This window comes from Lolium perenne, chromosome 3 (genome assembly GCF_019359855.2).
Source record: "Lolium perenne isolate Kyuss_39 chromosome 3, Kyuss_2.0, whole genome shotgun sequence".
Taxonomy (NCBI): domain Eukaryota; kingdom Viridiplantae; phylum Streptophyta; class Magnoliopsida; order Poales; family Poaceae; genus Lolium; species Lolium perenne.
The window spans coordinates 350,122,155-350,138,388 of NC_067246.2; positions in this window are offsets into that span (position 1 = coordinate 350,122,155).

The window sequence follows — 16,234 nt, forward strand, 5'->3', positions numbered from 1 at the left end:
TTGTCACACGATATTTTACTTATCCGAGGTTTGATCATCGGTATCTCCATACCTTGTTCAACCTCGTTACTGACAAGTACTCTTTACTCGTACCGTGGTATGTCATCTCTTATGATCAAATCATATGCTTGCAAGCTAAACAGATGACATTCCACCGAGAGGGCCCAGAGTATATCTATCCGTCATCAGGATGGACAAATCCCACTATTGATCCATATGACTCAACTCACACTTTCCAAATACTTAATCCCATCTTTATAACCACCCATTTACGCAATGGCGTTTGATGTAATCAAAGTACCCTTCCGGTGTAAATGATTTGCATGATCTCATGGTCGAAGGACTAAGACAACTATGTATTGAAAGCTTATAGCAAATTGAACTTAATGACTTGATCTTATGCTACGCTCATTTGGGTGTGTGTCCATTATATCATTTAACTAATGACATAACCTTGTTATTAATAACATCCAATGTTCATGATCACGAAACCATGATCACCCATTAATCAACAAGCTAGTTATACAAGAGGCTTACTAGGGACTCCTTGTTGTTTACATAACACACATGTATCAATGTTTCGGTTAATACAATTATAGCATGGTATGCAAACATTTATCATAAACACAAAGATATTATAATAACCACTTTATTATTGCCTCTTGGGCATATCTCCAACAGTCTCCCACTTGCACTAGAGTCAATAATCTAGATTACATTGTAAGGTACCTAACACCCATAGCATTCTGGTGTTGGTCATGCTTTGCCCTAGGGAGAGCTTTAGTCAACGGATCTGCAACATTCAGATCTGTGTGTACTTTGCAAATCTCTACTTCACCATCTTCGATGTACTCGCGAATCGAATGAAAACGTAGTTTGATATGCTTCAGCTTCTTGGGTGACCTTGGTTCCTTTGCATTGGCGATGGCACCCGTGTTGTCACAATAAATGACTAACGGGTCCAATGCATGTCGTGGTATCGTCACGGCATATGCCATAGGGTGGCTAACGAAGGTGGTTCCTGAGAGATCTCACGGCGGTATCCGGATGCGGGTATGGGGACGAGCGACACGGCGACGTACCCAGGTTCGAGGCCCTCCGATGGAGGTAACACCTCTACTCCTGCTAGAGTGTACATGATGATCACACAATACAAGGTTGCTCCTTGAGCTGTGTCCGGCTGCTCCTGGGAGGCTAAGGAAGACAAGATGTCTCTCACAGGGCAGCGCTAAGGGTGGAAGTGAGGTGAGAATGATCGATCCCCTGCACGAGAGGGGGTAGTGCGGCTTATATAAGCACCGGTACTTTACATATAAGACCCTATAGTCTACTGGCTGGCTTGGCCGGCTCCGGCTTCCGCTCCTTCCCGAGGCAGTGATGTCAGGAGCCGTTGAGGCCTCATGGCCTGTCCCATCCGGCTGCCAAGGTCAGCGGTATGGAGAGGAGGTGTCCCTGTCGCCATCAGCCACTGTAGCCAGTACGGATCGACGTGGACCATGATGGTCTGTCCGGCGCGTGGCACTATTGCTCGACAGTGCCCCGCGCTTTACGGAAGATGAAGTTAGCGTGGACTTTGGGAACCCGGATCACTAACCCGATTCCTTCTAGTGCAAGACTCGCCAGCCTCGAGTCGGTCTGAGGTACAAACCCCCAGTCGGATATGGCTTGTAGAAGCCGGCCCAGCTACAGCATTGGCGGCCGTAGCCAGGCCGACTAGGACCTAGAGCCAGCCGGCTTCCGGACCAGCCGGCCACGGCGCCAGCCGGCTGCTCCTCAGCCGGCCTTTGCCGCGTGCCGGCCAGTGGCCAGCCGGCTGCTCCGCGTCCATTGCCCTACCCGGGGTCTTCCCCCCGACATTAGCCCCCGAAGCTGGCAAGGTCCTGCATTTAGAAGGACCTAGGCAGGTTTTCCTGGCTTTTGATCTCTTGAATATACTTGGCGGCACTCGGAGGGGCCGACTGAGAATTTCCATTCAGCCGGCTGCGCCCTCTTCCGGCTCGTCTCGGCCGGCTGCTCCTAGCCGGCCACTATTTACACTTATGCAGCTTCTGCTTTCTCACAAGTTTTGGCGATGTCTCCGCCTTGCTGGGCAAATTTTGGGCCGAGGTGAACTTAACGTCCGGCTCCGGCTTGCGGCGCGCCGGAGTCTCTGCCGCCTCGGGTCCTGCACCCGACTTGACCGGTCTGACGTCAGGGCTCTGCCGCCGGTTCGTCTGGTCACATCAATGAATCCTCCGGATCCAGTGCGGTTGTGGGCGACGTGGTGTGGCAGTTTCTGGTAACCGCAGCGATCGTGGGGGGAGTTATGGCACAGAAGATCCGGGCGACGTGGCCACGTCCGCCACTTGGAGGCCAACCGTCCACCCCGGGCGGCTATAAATGCCTCGCGGGGGGGAATCGAGGCGGCACTCCCCGCACTTCATCTTCTTCCTCGCGCCCGCGCTCCGCTCCGCTCCGCTCCGCTCGAGCTCCTCGCTGCTCTTCCTCGCATTCTTGCTGTTCCGGCGGAACCTTCTCACTGGCGAACTCCGGCGAGCACATCTCCGTCAAGCCGCCGCCGCCACTTCGTCGAGCCGGCGCCACGGGGCCCCGCTTTTCAACCGTGCGCCCTTCGCCGCCACCGTCGCCGCCGCCCTCGCGAGGTTCCTCTTCCCCATTTCGCCTCTCGTGGTCCTCTTCTTCCTCTTCTTCGTCAATGGCCTCCGCCAGCGGATCTTGGAGAGGATCGTACATGAGGGACGATGACATCGAGCTCTTGGTGCGCCTCCGCCGGATCCCGTCGACGGTGGCCACGAGGGCGCCCGGCGCGGAGGTGGAGCCCAAGCCGGAGCCTGGCAAGCGCATCGTCTTCGGCGCGCACCTCGACCGTGGGTTGGGCCTGCCGGCGTCCAACTTCTTCCGCCACTTCCTCGACTATTTCGGCTTGCAGCCGCACCACTTGCCCGCCAACGCCTGCGTCCTCCTCAGCTGCTACGTGGCCTTCATGGAGGCGTATGCCGGCTTGTGGCCAGACATAGATTTCTGGAGCCGGCTCTTCTTCATCAAGGCGCAGACCACCGACGGCCACCTGCGGACCTGCGGCGCCGCCTCGATCTACTCTCGGCCGGGTACGCCCTTCCCCAAGATTCCAACCGTTGACTCGGTGAAGAATTGGCAGATGTCATTCTTCTACGTGCGCAACGAGGGCCAGCTCTTCGACCGGATCAATCTGCCGGAGTTCAACCCGGCTCCTCCAGTCGGCCGGATCAACTGGGGCTACAACGCTCGTACGACGGACCCGGACGCGGAGGTGAGCCAGCTCTGGGACTTCCTGGGGGCCGCCGTCGCGAACGGGCTGACCGCCGAGGACCTCCTCTGCACCATCGCCGAGCGCCGGGTGTTGCCTCTTCAGATGCGCACCCACAAGATCGGGCACATGTCCGGCCGGTTCGATCCGACCCGGACGTCCAAGGCGCCGCTCTCCAAGGCCCAGGTGGCCCGCCGGGTGAATAACATCACCAAGGCGAACATGCCGGACGAGTGGAACTACGGGCTGGCGCCCCACAACCGGGACTTGCCACCCGAGCTGGTAAGCTTGTCGTTTTGGCCGACTACCGGCTTGCGGCTGCACGGCCGACTTCTTTCTCTTTCTGCCGACTCCCGGCTCGCTGTTTGCTCATATCTTCTGTTTCTCTAGCTCTTCGACCGCCAGAACGTCAAGGATGGCGACCTGGCGACAAGGAGGTGGACGCCGGATCACGCCGATCCGGCTGACCAAGCCGGCGACCAGGCCGGCGACGACGACCTGCTGCAGGCGCCTGACTTAGGCGGCCAGGGGGAGCACAACCCGCTTCCTTCGCCAGAGCAGCAGGAGGACGACGAGCCGGCGACGTCCGCCACGGGGCCGATCCCTGCGGTGCCTCTGCGCGCGAGGCCGCCTAGCACCACGGCGACTTCGGCGCCCAAGGGGAAGAAGCGGGTCGGCGACCCCCGCTCCACCGTCGCCTTGGAGGCGAAGGCGAAGAAGCTCCGCCGGCAGCAGCCGAAGAAGGTTCCGGAGCAGGCCGAGTGAGCTCTCTTTTTCTCTTGTTTGATTCCTTTTCTTTCCTTACTCTTTATGCTTATCTTTTTCTTATTTGTTCGGCTAGGGCCCCCATCAAGTTCGCTCAGGGCGGTGGCTCCCGGCAGGTTCCGCGCGTTGTGTCGCCGCCTCCGTGGCAAAGGAGGGAGCAGACGCCACAGCCTTCGGCGCGCGCGCCTACACCGCCGCCGCCTGCGAGTACTCCGCCTCCCGCAGGGGCGCCTTCCTTCGCTGTGCCACTGGCTTCAGCGCCTGGCCGCGGCACGCGGGCCGAGCCGACGCGCCAGCCGACGCTGGACGACATGTTCCCGCGCCGTGCTCGTCTTCTGGACCCAGCTGCTGGGGCCGGCCGGGGCATGCCGCCTTCGACCGGAGCCGGAGCCAGCAGGGCTGCGCCACCTGCGACCGGGGCCGGAGCCGGGTCGAGCGTGGTGGTGTTGGTGGAGAGCCCGGAGGGGGCACCTCCAGCGCCGGAGATGGCTGCGCCGACTGGGCCAACTGCTTCGCCCGGAGCGCCGCCACCGCCGGAGCCGACAAGGGAGGAGCCGGCCAGGCGGGAGCCGGCAAGGGATGAGCCGGCGCGCATGGAGGACGCCGACTCGCGCGCGCTGGTGAGGACGGAAGCCCCGTCGGCGCCGTTGGGGAGCCTGCATGTGGCCAAGGGCGCCCGGCTGCTGCACGTGCCGTCCACCTCCGACTCCAGCCTTGGCTCGGCTGGCACTATGGAGCAAGCGTGGCTCAGCGCGGACTCCTACGAGGTGACCAGCCGGGAGGGGAACCCAGGCCAAGTGTCGGTGAAGATGTTCTTCTCCGGCTTGCAGGCCAGGGCTGCCGAGACCGCGGCCAACGTCGCTAAGGTGGAGGAAGCCAGCAAGGTAAGCGCTTCATCTGTTTTTCAATTTGGTTATTATCCTGGTAGCCTTCCGAGGCATGGGCCGACTGCTCGGAGCCGGTCCGGGTTTCGTCTAGTTGACTGATTTTCCTTCTCCTTAGGCTGTGGTGGAGCGGCGCACCAACTTGTACAACCGCGCTGTGACCCACTACCACAAGGCCAAGCTTGACCGGGCCGACTTGGCTCGCGAGCTGGAGGCCGTCAAGGGTAAGGTCTTTCTCCTTCCGCCTTGATGTCTTCTTTCTTTAGTCTTGGTTGGCTGACGCTTCTTTTTGGCTGCCTTGCAGCTGAAGCCGCCAAGGTCCCGCAGCTGGAGGCGGATCTTCGGGCTGCTCGCGCTCAGTGCACCGAGAGCGAGGAGGCGGGCCGATCTGCTGCCGCCAAGCTCAATGTGGCTGAGCGGGAGCTGGTGCGGCTGCGCCGGCTTGAGGAGAACCACCTCAAGGAACTTGCCCTCCTCAGGACGGCTGAGAAGGAGAAGGTGGAGGACCTGAGCAAGCGGCTGACTGAGGTCGAGAAGCAGCGGCTTTCGCTTCAGGAGGAGGTGACCGCCAAGTCGGCGGAGCTATCGGCCACCGCCAAGCGCTGGGTGGAGGAGATTGGCGCGCTCGACCGTGGCTTGTCGGGTGAGTGCATGTTCTCTTTCTTCCTTTCCCTTTGCCAGCTTTCGGCTGTCGGCTGCCGGCTTAGGTTGGCAGCCGGCAGCAGAAACTCTGATTTTTCGCTATCTCCATCTTCGGGCTGGGGGCAGTCGGTTCTTCCCGGCTGCCGCCAGGCTTTTCCTTTTATCCTTCGAAATCTCCATCTTCGGGCTGGGGGCAGTCGACTCGTGCCGGCTGCCGCCAGTCTTACTTTAGAGCTTCGGAATCTCCATCTTCGGGCTGGGGGCAGTCGGTTCTTGCCGGCTGCCGCCAGGCTTTTCCTTTTATCCATCGAAATCTCCATCTTCGGGCTGGGGGCAGTCGGCTCGTGCCGGCTGCCGCCAGTCTTACTTTAGAGCTTCGGAATCTCCATCTTCGGGCTGGGGGCAGTCGGCTCTTGTCGGCTGCCGCCAGGCCTACTTTAGGACTTCGAAAATTTGCATTTTTCAGCTTATTTCGGCTTTGACGATTTCTGACGTGATTCTTCTTTGCAACGGCCTTCCCGGAGGTGCAGGATGCGGCGTTAGCGGCTGTTGGCGTTGCGCGCGTGGCTAGGAGGCGGGCGACTGGCGAGGGCAGCTCGGAGTATTTCACCATGGAGGATTACATGGCATCCATGGCCGCCCGCGTCGAGCCCATCACCAAGCTTGGCTGGGAGCTCCGGAAGGCGGCTGAGGAGCTGGTCCAGATGCTGTGGCCCGCGGAGGCGGTGCCGCAAGATCTCTCCAACCTCATCTCCTGGCTGGAGCGGGCGCCGGATCGCTTCCTCGACTGGAAGGAGTCTGCCACATGGTGCTGTCCTTCGTCCTCTCCTGGTACAACGAGGTGGACCTTGGGCAGCTCGAGTACCGGCGAGCCGGCGTGGAGGACAAGCTTCCGGCCGAATACAAGACTGCCCGGCTTGCCCGAGCCAGCGCCATCGCCGACTTCGTCGACAAGGGCCTCTTCGTGGCGGACCCGAACCCGCCGTCTGACGGCGAGGATGAGGAGATGGAAGACGAGGAGGCGGAAGATGCGCCTGGGGACGAGCCGGCAGCTGGCTCCGCTGATGCTCCTCCGGCTGGTCCTCCTCCAGCCGGTGCTTAGTTTACCTGTCTCTTAGTTGTTGCTTTTGCCAAGACAATTTGTTAAATCCCCGGGATGCCGGGTGCATATGTATGAACATTATCGTCCTTTTATTATGTCACATTTTAATGTGTTTGTTAATCATTTGTGTGCCGGCTTGCTTTCTTTCAACTTGTTCGCTTTTTCCCATCCGCCCCACTCTTTGGCTTTGCTCTTGCCGGTCGTACGTCCGACTTGCGATCCGTCGCCGGATCAAGAGCGGGCCGCTGGGTGAGGCCGATAGTATTTTAGTCGAACGAGCCGAGTTCGGCAATCCAGCACTTTTGTGAAAAGTTGCAAGTCAATTCGCTTTCACTCTTTCCTTTAGTCGTCTTTCGCGTGCCGGCTCCCTAGGCCCTACTCCCGCCAGCCGGACAGCCGGGTTGCGGTCTGTAGCTAGATCGGAAGCCGGCTGTCGGAAACCGGATCACGTTACTGAGCCGGCCGCGTGAGAGGGTTTAAGCCAATTGGCAGAACAAAGTAGAGTACGCGAAAAACTTGTCGGAAACGGCGCTCTTGGCGCATGCTTTTTCATAGCTTACAAAAGGGATACAAGGGAGACATACATTCCTGCTCTCAAGTGTAAAATGGGCGGAGCAAGTTGACATTACAGGGATGTTTAGTCTCCTCATCAGCCTTGTCCGGCTTGTTTTCTCTAGCCTCTTGGGCGTCTATGAGATAGTAGGAGTCGTTGCCTACTGCCTTGCTCACGATGAAGGGACCCTCCCATGGGGATGATAGTTTATGCTGTCCGGCTGTCCGTTGGATCAGCCGGAGCACTAGGTCTCCTTCTCGGAATGCTAAGGGCTGGACCTTCCGGCTGTGATAGCGTCGGAGGCTCTGCTGATAGATAGTAGATCTGGACGCAGCCAGCAGCCGGGCTTCTTCGACCAAGTCGACTCCATCTTCGCGAGCTTCTTTGGCTTCGGCTTCTGTGTAGAGCTTGATCCTTGGCGTGTCGTGCTCGATATCAGTCGGCAGGACGGCTTCGGCCCCGTATACGAGGAAGAATGGTGTGAAGCCGACTGAGCGGTTTGTCGTTGTGCGCAGGCTCCACAGCACATTGGGCAGCTCTTCAATCCAGCAGCCGGCTGCTCGCTCGAGCGGCTCCACCAGCCGGGGCCGGATGCCGGCTAGGACCAAGCCGTTAGCCTTCTCCACTTGTCCGTTAGACTCCGGGTGCGCCACAGAGGCTAGGGCCATCCGGATCCCCATTTCCCCGCAATAGCGAGAGAAGATGCCTTGGGAGAAGTTGCTGCCGTTATCGGTGATGATGCTATGGGGGTAGCCGAACCTCACGATGATTTCCTTGAGGAATGTGACGGATGTGGAGCCGTCCAGCTTCTTGATTGGCTTGGCTTCGATCCACTTAGTGAATTTGTCAATCATCACCAAGAGATGAGTCATGCCGCCTCGCGCTGTTCTGAACGGGCCCACCATGTCCCAGCCCCATACAGCAAACGGCCATGTGATGGGGATGGTTTTCAAGGCGGAAGCCGGCTGGTGTCTCTTCTTTGCGAAGCGCTGACAGCCGTTGCACTTCTTCACCAACTCTTCTGCGTCTTTGAGCGCAGTCGGCCAGTAAAAACCGTGCCGGAAAGCTTTGGCCACTATGGCTCTGGATGAGGCGTGATGTCCGCACTCTCCTTGATGGATTTCCCGCAGGAGTTCAATCCCTTCAGTCGGCTCGACGCACCGCTGGAACACCCCACTTACGCTGCGTTTGTACAGCTGGTGGTTGATGATTGTATAGGCCTTGGCCCTTCTCTCAATCTGCCTGGCCTGGACTCTATCATCAGGCAGCACACCGTCGGTGAGGTAGGAGAGGAATTCTTGTGACCATGAAGTTACGCATCTTATCTCGAATACGCTAACCAACAAGGCCTCCTGCGTGGGAGCTTCCGGATTCGACTGCATGGTCACCGGGTTCGGCTTGCTAGCCGGCGGGTTCGGCTTGCTAGCCCCCGAGTTTGGCGATGAAGCCCCCGGGTTGGACTGAGAAGTCCCTGGGTTCGGCATGGTAGCCGGCGGGTTTGGCTTGTTAGCCCCCGACTTGGGCGATGAAGCCCCCGGGTTCGGCTGAGCAGCCCCCGGGTCAGCCGGCACGAATATTGAATCCGAGTCCGGTGATGGTGTGATGGACGGCTTCTTGAGAACCGCCAGGGTGACACCCGGCGGAATGGCTTGCCGGGTTGAGCCAATCTTGGACAAAGCGTCAGCCGCCTCGTTGTTTGCTCGTGGCACATGGTGGAATTCGCAGCCGTCGAAGAAGCCGGATAGCTGCTGGACGTGGAAGCGGTACGAGGCCATGTTGGCGTCCTTCGCATCCCAGTCGCCAGATGCTTGTTGTATAACCAGGTCGGAGTCGCTGAAGCAGAGTATGCGGCGCACGCCAATCTCCTTGGCCAGCTTCAGCCCATGAATGAGCGCTTCATACTCCGCCACATTGTTGGATGCGGCGAAGTGGATCTGTAGGACGTAGTCCAGCCGGTCTCCCTTGGGATAGGTGATGACGATGCCGGCTCCCAAGCCGTTGCGCATCTTCGAGCCGTCAAAGTGCATCTTCCAATGTGTGGAATCCGGCACAGGCGGCAGGTACTGCATCTCGGCCCAGTCGACGAAGAAGTCCGCGAGGATCTGCGACTTGATGGCTGTGCGCGGCTCGTAGAGGATGGTGTGGGCGGCTAGCTCTAGAGCCCACTTGGCAACCCGGCCATTGGCGTCCTTGCTGCTAATGATTTCCGCCAAGGGCGCAGTGGCAACCACCTTGATGGGGTGCTCTTGGAAGTAATGCTTGAGCTTCTTGGCCGCCATGTACACGCCGTAGGTGACCTTCTGGTAGTGGGGGTAGTTTTGCTTCGACTGGGAGAGCACTTCGCTGAGATAGTAGACTGGGCGCTGAACCAGCTGCTCCCTGCCGGCTTCTTTGCGCTCCACCACCAGGACAACGCTAACCACTCGGTTGGTGGCTGCGATGTACAACAGCATCGGCTCCATTGAAGCCGGTGTTGCGAGGATTGGCGCGGTTGAGAGTACGCGCTTCAAGTCACGGAAGGCTTCGTCCGCCTGCAGTGACCAGACGAACTTGTCCGCCTTCTTCATCAATTGGTACAGGGGCAGTGCCTTCTCCCCCAGCCGGCTGACGAAGCGGCTCAAGGAGGCCAGGCAGCCAGCGAACTTCTGGACGTCCTTGAGGCACTGCGGCAGTTCCATCTTCTCCAGGGCACTGATCTTCTCCGGGTTGGCTTCGATCCCTCGCTGAGAGACGAGGTAGCCAAGGAGCTGGCTAGACGGCATGCCGAATGTGCACTTGGCCGGGTTGAGCTTCATCCGGAATCTTCTCAGATTGGTGAAGGTTTCTCTCAGGTCATCAAGGAGGGTAGTCGTCTCCTTGGTCTTTACAATGACATCATCCACATATGCGTGAACGTTTCTGCCGATTTGATCCTGCAAGCATTTTTGCATGCACCTTTGGTAGGTGGCGCCTGCATTTTTCAAGCCGAACGGCATAGTCGTGTAGCAATAAGCCCCATACGGGGTAATGAACGAAGTCTTTATTTGATCATACGGATTCAAAGGAATCTGGTGGTAGCCTGAATAGGCATCTAGAAAAGACAACAGTTCATAGCCGGCAGTCGAGTCTATGACTTGATCTATGCGCGGCAGGGGGAAGGGGTCCTTCGGGCACGCCTTGTTCAGGCTGGTGTAGTCGATACACATGCGCCAGGAGCCGTTCTTCTTCAAAACCAGGACCGGGTTCGCCAACCAGTCCGGGTGCAGCACTTCCATGATGAAGCCGGCTGCCAACAGCCGGGCGATTTCTTCACCGATGGCCTTCCTTCTTTCTTCGGCGAAGCGCCTGAGAGGCTGCTTCACCGGCTTGGCTTCAGGCCGGACGTGGAGGTGGTGCTCAGCCAACTCCCTCGGCACACCCGGCATGTCTCTTGGAGTCCATGCGAAGATGTCCCGATTCTCACGGAGGAAGCTGGTGAGCTCGCTTTCCTATTTCCTGCTCAAGCCGGCACCGATGGTGACGTACTTGTCCGGCTGCGCCGGGTCCAGCAGGATCTTCTTGGTGTTGTCGGCCGGCTGGAAGTGAGTCGTCCCAGCCGGGTTGCCTGCAGCCGGCATGTCTGTCCGCGCGGCCTTGGCGAGGGCGACGATGTCGTGGATGAGCTGCTTCTCGGTGGCGATGACCAGCGTCTGGGCCATCTTGGAGCTCTGCGTGGCGCAGTCCATGGAGCGGCGATAGTCGCCGGCTATGGTGATGACCCCCTTGGGGCCAGGCAGCTTCATCTTCAGGTACCCATAGTGGGGCACCGCCATGAACTTGGTCAGGGCCGGCCTGCCCAGGAGCGCGTGGTAGGGACTCACGAGGTCCACCACCTCGAACTCGATCTTCTCGGTGCGGAAGTGATCCGGCTTCCCGAACATCACCTCCAGCGTGATCCGGCCAATCGGCTGGCAGCAGTGGCCCGGCACGATGCCATGGAAAACGGTGGGGGTGGGACGCAGCTCGGCTTCCTGGATGCCTAGCTTGCGGGCGGTGTCGCGGTAGAGGATGTTGATGCTGCTGCCGCCGTCGATGAGGACGCGCGAAAAACGCACACTGCCGAGTCGTGCCAATGGTGGGGTCGAGGACCATGGCGTAGCTGCCCGGCTTCGGTAGGACAGCCGGTGTGTCGCGGCGATCAAAAGTGATGGCCTGCTCTGACCAGTTTAGGTACTGGGGGACCGGCGGTATGACCGCGTTGACCTCGAGGGAACGGCTCTGCTGGCTCGTCTTGTCCTCGGGCTCGGAGGTGAAGATGATGTAGGTAGCATCTTCGGCCAGATATCGGCCATGGTGCACTTGGTTAGCCTCGTGGTGCTCGAGGTTGGCGTTCTCCGCGCCGGCTGCGCCACCCGGCCCGCCGGCTGGAGGGGGCGGGGGTGGAGGCGGGAGAGGTTCACCGCTTGTCAGCCGCTTCATGAAGTGGCAGTCGCGGGTGGTGTGGTTGGGGGGGTTCTTGCCGCTGTGGTACTTGCACGGCGAGTCGAGCATCTGCTCGAAGGTGTACTTCGGCTTCCATTGCCGGTCTTGCTTCTGGCGGCGGCTGCCGCCTGCCGCGTTGTCTGCCACGGCGGCCACGTGGGCGGAGCCGTACCGGCGGTCCGGCTGGTCGCTGTGACGCTTGCCGCGGTAGTTGTCCCGCCGACTAACATGAGAGGCGCCGTCTGCCGGCTTGTGCTCAGCCGACTTGTGGTGGTCCCGCCTGGAGGGAGCCGGCGCTGGTTCAGCCGTCACCTTGCCGGCTTCTTCAGCCAGCGCGTATTTGTCGGCAATGGCCATGAGGGCGGCCATGGACTTGGGCTCGCTGCGGCGCAGCTTGTGCCACAGCATGGTGTTGGGCCGGCAGCCGCCCATGAAGAAGCTGATGGCCTAGATCTCGTGCACACCCTCGCAGGAGTTGCGCATCTCGCACCAGCACGTCAGGTACGCGCGATCCGTCTCGTCCGGGCCCTGCTTGCACATCTCGAGCTGCTGGGGGCGGCCCGGCCGGCGATAGGTGCCGGTGAAGTTTCTGATGAAGGCCTCCTCGAAATCAAGCCAGCCGTTGATGCTGCCGGCTGGCAGGTTGTTGAGCCAGGTGCGGGCGGAGCCGACCAGCATCAGGGGGGAGTAGCGCACCGCCCAGCGCTTGTTGCCTCTGGAGATGCCGACTGCGGTGGAGTAGTCCTGCAGCCAGTCCTCCGGCTTGGCGGTGCCGTCGTACTTGGTGTGTCGCGGGGGAGCTGGAAGCCGTCGAGCATAGGCTCGTTGGCGATGCGGGGCCCGAAGCACTTGGGGCAAGCCGGCGCCTCTTCTTCCGCGATGCGGGATTCGACCAGCCGATCAAGGCGGTTTCTGGCGTCGGTGGGCTCGATGCGGGGGCCCAGCCGGGAACGTGCCGGTTGGCGAGTGCCGGCTCGCTCGGGAGCCGGCCTGTGCTGGCGCCTTGGCGCCGCCAGCTCGGAGTCATGCTCCTCGTTCCGGTTTGGTGGTGGGCGGCTGCGGCCGCTGTGGCCGCTGTCCAGCCGGCTTGTCCGGCATGAACCTGCGTGGGTGGCGCGGGAGTCTCTGCGTCGGCTTGGTGCGGGCGAGGCGGACTCGGCCGTGTCTCTGTGGGGGTCCTTGCTGGTGCCTGCAGCAGCGCGGACGGGAGGAGCTTTCGTAGCACCATACCTGGGGTCCTTGGTCTGCTCAGCTGCAGCCAGGCACAGTTCAGCTACGCGCTGCGTCTGGCGGCGCAGCTCTTCTCCTTCGAGGAGGGCCAGCTCCTTTGCAGCGGCTTCAGCTGCGAGGATGTTCTTGTCGGGGGTGTTGTAGACGGGCAGCTCTGTGGACGGAGTCGGCGCTTCTGCGCCGTCGTGCTCGATCTCGGCGCCTAGGCCGCCTCCGCGCTTGCGGATCAAGCCGGCTCGGCTGGGGTTGTTGCCGCCTGGCGTGAAGCCATGGGCGTGCTCGTACTCGCACTGGGTGATGGCCAGCTGGCGCTTGGCTGCAGCCAGCTCGTCGGCCTGCTGGAGGAGGAGCAGGCGATGTGCCTCCAGGTCCGCCTCGATGGTGCCGGCGTCGCCGCCTGCGGTGAGCGGAGAGCTCAACTTCGTCCGGACTTCGTCCAGCCGGGATGGAGGTGGGGGCGCCTTTGTGCCCGAGCCGGAGGCGTTGGGGTCGACGTTGCGCTCCAGGTTGGGGCCACGGGTGCGCGGGTTCTTGGTGGCGAGCTCCTCGCCAGCCATCATGACTTGCACGACGGCGGGGCTGGCGGGAGCGCCGCTGCCGGCTCGCGGAAGAGGGCTTGCGCAGCGCAGCACCTGCCGCGGGTAGCGCGGCGGTGCGACGGTGGCGACGTAGATGTCGTGGCCGCCGAAGGAGATGACGCTGCCGCCGGCTGGGAAGGGCCGGTCGGCGAAGCAGCCAGCGTTGTCGCTGACGCAGTCGAGGGAGCCGAATCTCCAGATCAAGCCTGAAGCGACTCGCTCGCCGGTGGTGATGGTGAGGCCCGTCCGGATGAAGAAACCGGCCGAGGATGCTGAAGGCCCCACGGTGGGCGCCAAATGTCGTGGTATCGTCACGGCATATGCCATAGGGTGGCTAACGAAGGTGGTTCCTGAGAGATCTCACGGCGGTATACGGATGCGGGTATGGGGACGAGCGACACGGCGACGTACCCAGGTTCGAGGCCCTCCGATGGAGGTAACACCTCTACTCCTGCTAGAGTGTATATGATGATCACACAATACAAGGTTGCTCCTTGAGCTGTGTCCGGCTGCTCCTGGGAGGCTAAGGAAGACAAGATGTCTCTCTCACAGGGCAGTGCTAAGGGTGGAAGTGAGGTGAGAATGATCGATCCCCTGCACGAGAGGGGGTAGTGCGGCTTATATAGGCACCGGTACTTTACATATAAGACCCTATAGTCTACTGGCCGGCTTGGCCGGCTCCGGCTTCCGCTCCTTCCCGAGGCAGTGACGTCAGGAGCCGTTGAGGCCTCATGGCCTGTCCCATCCGGCTGCCAAGGTCAGCGGTATGGAGAGGAGGTGTCCCTGTCGCCATCAGCCACTGTAGCCAGTACGGATCGACGTGGACCATGATGGTCTGTCCGGCACGTGGCACTATTGCTCCACAGTGCCCCGCGCTTTACGGAAGATGAAGTCAGCGTGGACTTTGGGAACCCGGATCACTAACCCGGTTCCTTCTAGTGCAAGACTCGCCAGCCTCGAGTCGGTCTGAGGTACAAACCCCCAGTCGGATATGGCTTGTAGAAGCCGGCCCAGCTACAGCATTGGCGGCCGTAGCCAGGCCGACTAGGACCTAGAGCCAGCCGGCTTCCGGACCAGCCGGCCACGGCGCCAGCCGGCTGCTCCTCAGCCGGCCTTTGCCGCGAGCCGGCCAGTGGCCAGCCGGCTGCTCCGCGTCCATTGCCCTACCCGGGGTCTTCCCCCCGACAATACACTAGGAACCACACCAAGCTCAACAATGAACCTCTTCATCCATACCGCTTCCGATGAAGCTTCTGAAGCCGCTATATATTCAGATTCTGTTGAAGATTTCGCCACCGTGCACTGCTTGGAACTGCTCCAGCTTACTGCCGCATGATACGCGTACAGCACGCGACCGTTGGGAACCCCAAGAGGAAGGTGTGATGCATATAGCGGCAAGTTTCCCCTCAGTAAGAAACCAAGGTTTATCGAACCAGTAGGAGCCAAGAAGCACATTGAAGGTTGATGGCGGCGAAGTGTAGTGCGGCGCAACACCAGGGATTCCGGCGCCAACGTGGAACCTGCACAACACAACCAAAGTACTTTGTCCCAACGTAACAGTGAGGTTGTCAATCTCACCGGCTTGCTGTAACAAAGGATTAGAAGTATAGTGTGGATGATGATTGTTTGCAGAAAACAGTAGAACGAGTATTGCAGTAGATTGTATTCGATTAAAAGAATGGACCGGGGTCCACAGTTCACTAGAGGCGTCTCTCCCATAAGAATAAGTATGTTGGGTGAACAAATTACAGTTGGGCAATTGACAAATAAAGAGGGCATAACAATGCACATACATGATATGATGAGTATAGTGAGATTTAATTGGGCATTACGACAAAGTACATAGACCGCTATCTATAGGGATTCGTTGCATACAAAACAAAAAATTTGCTACCGCGAACACGCAATCCAAGCCAAGATGCAATCTAGAAGACGGTAGCAACGAGGGGATTATCGAGTCTCACCCTTGAAGAGATTCCAAAGCCTACAAGATGAGGCTCTTGTTGCTGCGGTAGACGTTCACTTGCCGCTTGCAAAAGCGCGTAGAAGATCTTGATCACGGCGCCACGAACGGGCAGCACCTCCGTACTCGGTCACACGTTCGGTTGTTGATGAAGACGACGTCCACCTCCCCGTTCCAGCGGGCAGCGGAAGTAGTAGCTCCTGTTGAATCCGACAGCACGACGGCGTGGTGTCGGTGGCGGTGGAGAATCCCGGCGGAGCTTCGCTAAGCGTGCGGGGAAGAAGGAGGAGTGGGGTGGCTAGGGTTTGGGGAGAGGGGGGCGCCGGCCATCTAGGTGGTGCGGCCACCTTGTGCTTGTTGGGGTGGCCGGCCCCCTCCCCTTGGCCCTCATTATATAGGTGGAACACCCAAGATTTGGTCTACAAGTCTTCGAATAAGACCCCAAACCAAAACCTTCCATATCACATGAAACCTACCCAAGCTAGGACTCCCACTAGAGGTGAGATTCCCACCCTTCCTCGGGAGGGGGTGGCCGGCCCCCTTAGGGGAGTCCACTTGGGACTCCTCCCCCTTAGGGTTGGCCGGCCATGGGAGGTGGAGTCCCTCCGAGACTCCGCCTTCCTTAGTGGTTTCTTCCGGACTTTTCTAGAACCTTCTAGAACCTTCCATAGAACCTTCCGGATCATTTTAAATCTTATAAAATGACTTCCTATATATGAATCTTATTCTCCGGACCATTCTGGGACTCCTCGTGATGTCCGGGATCTCATCCGGGACTCCGAACAAATATT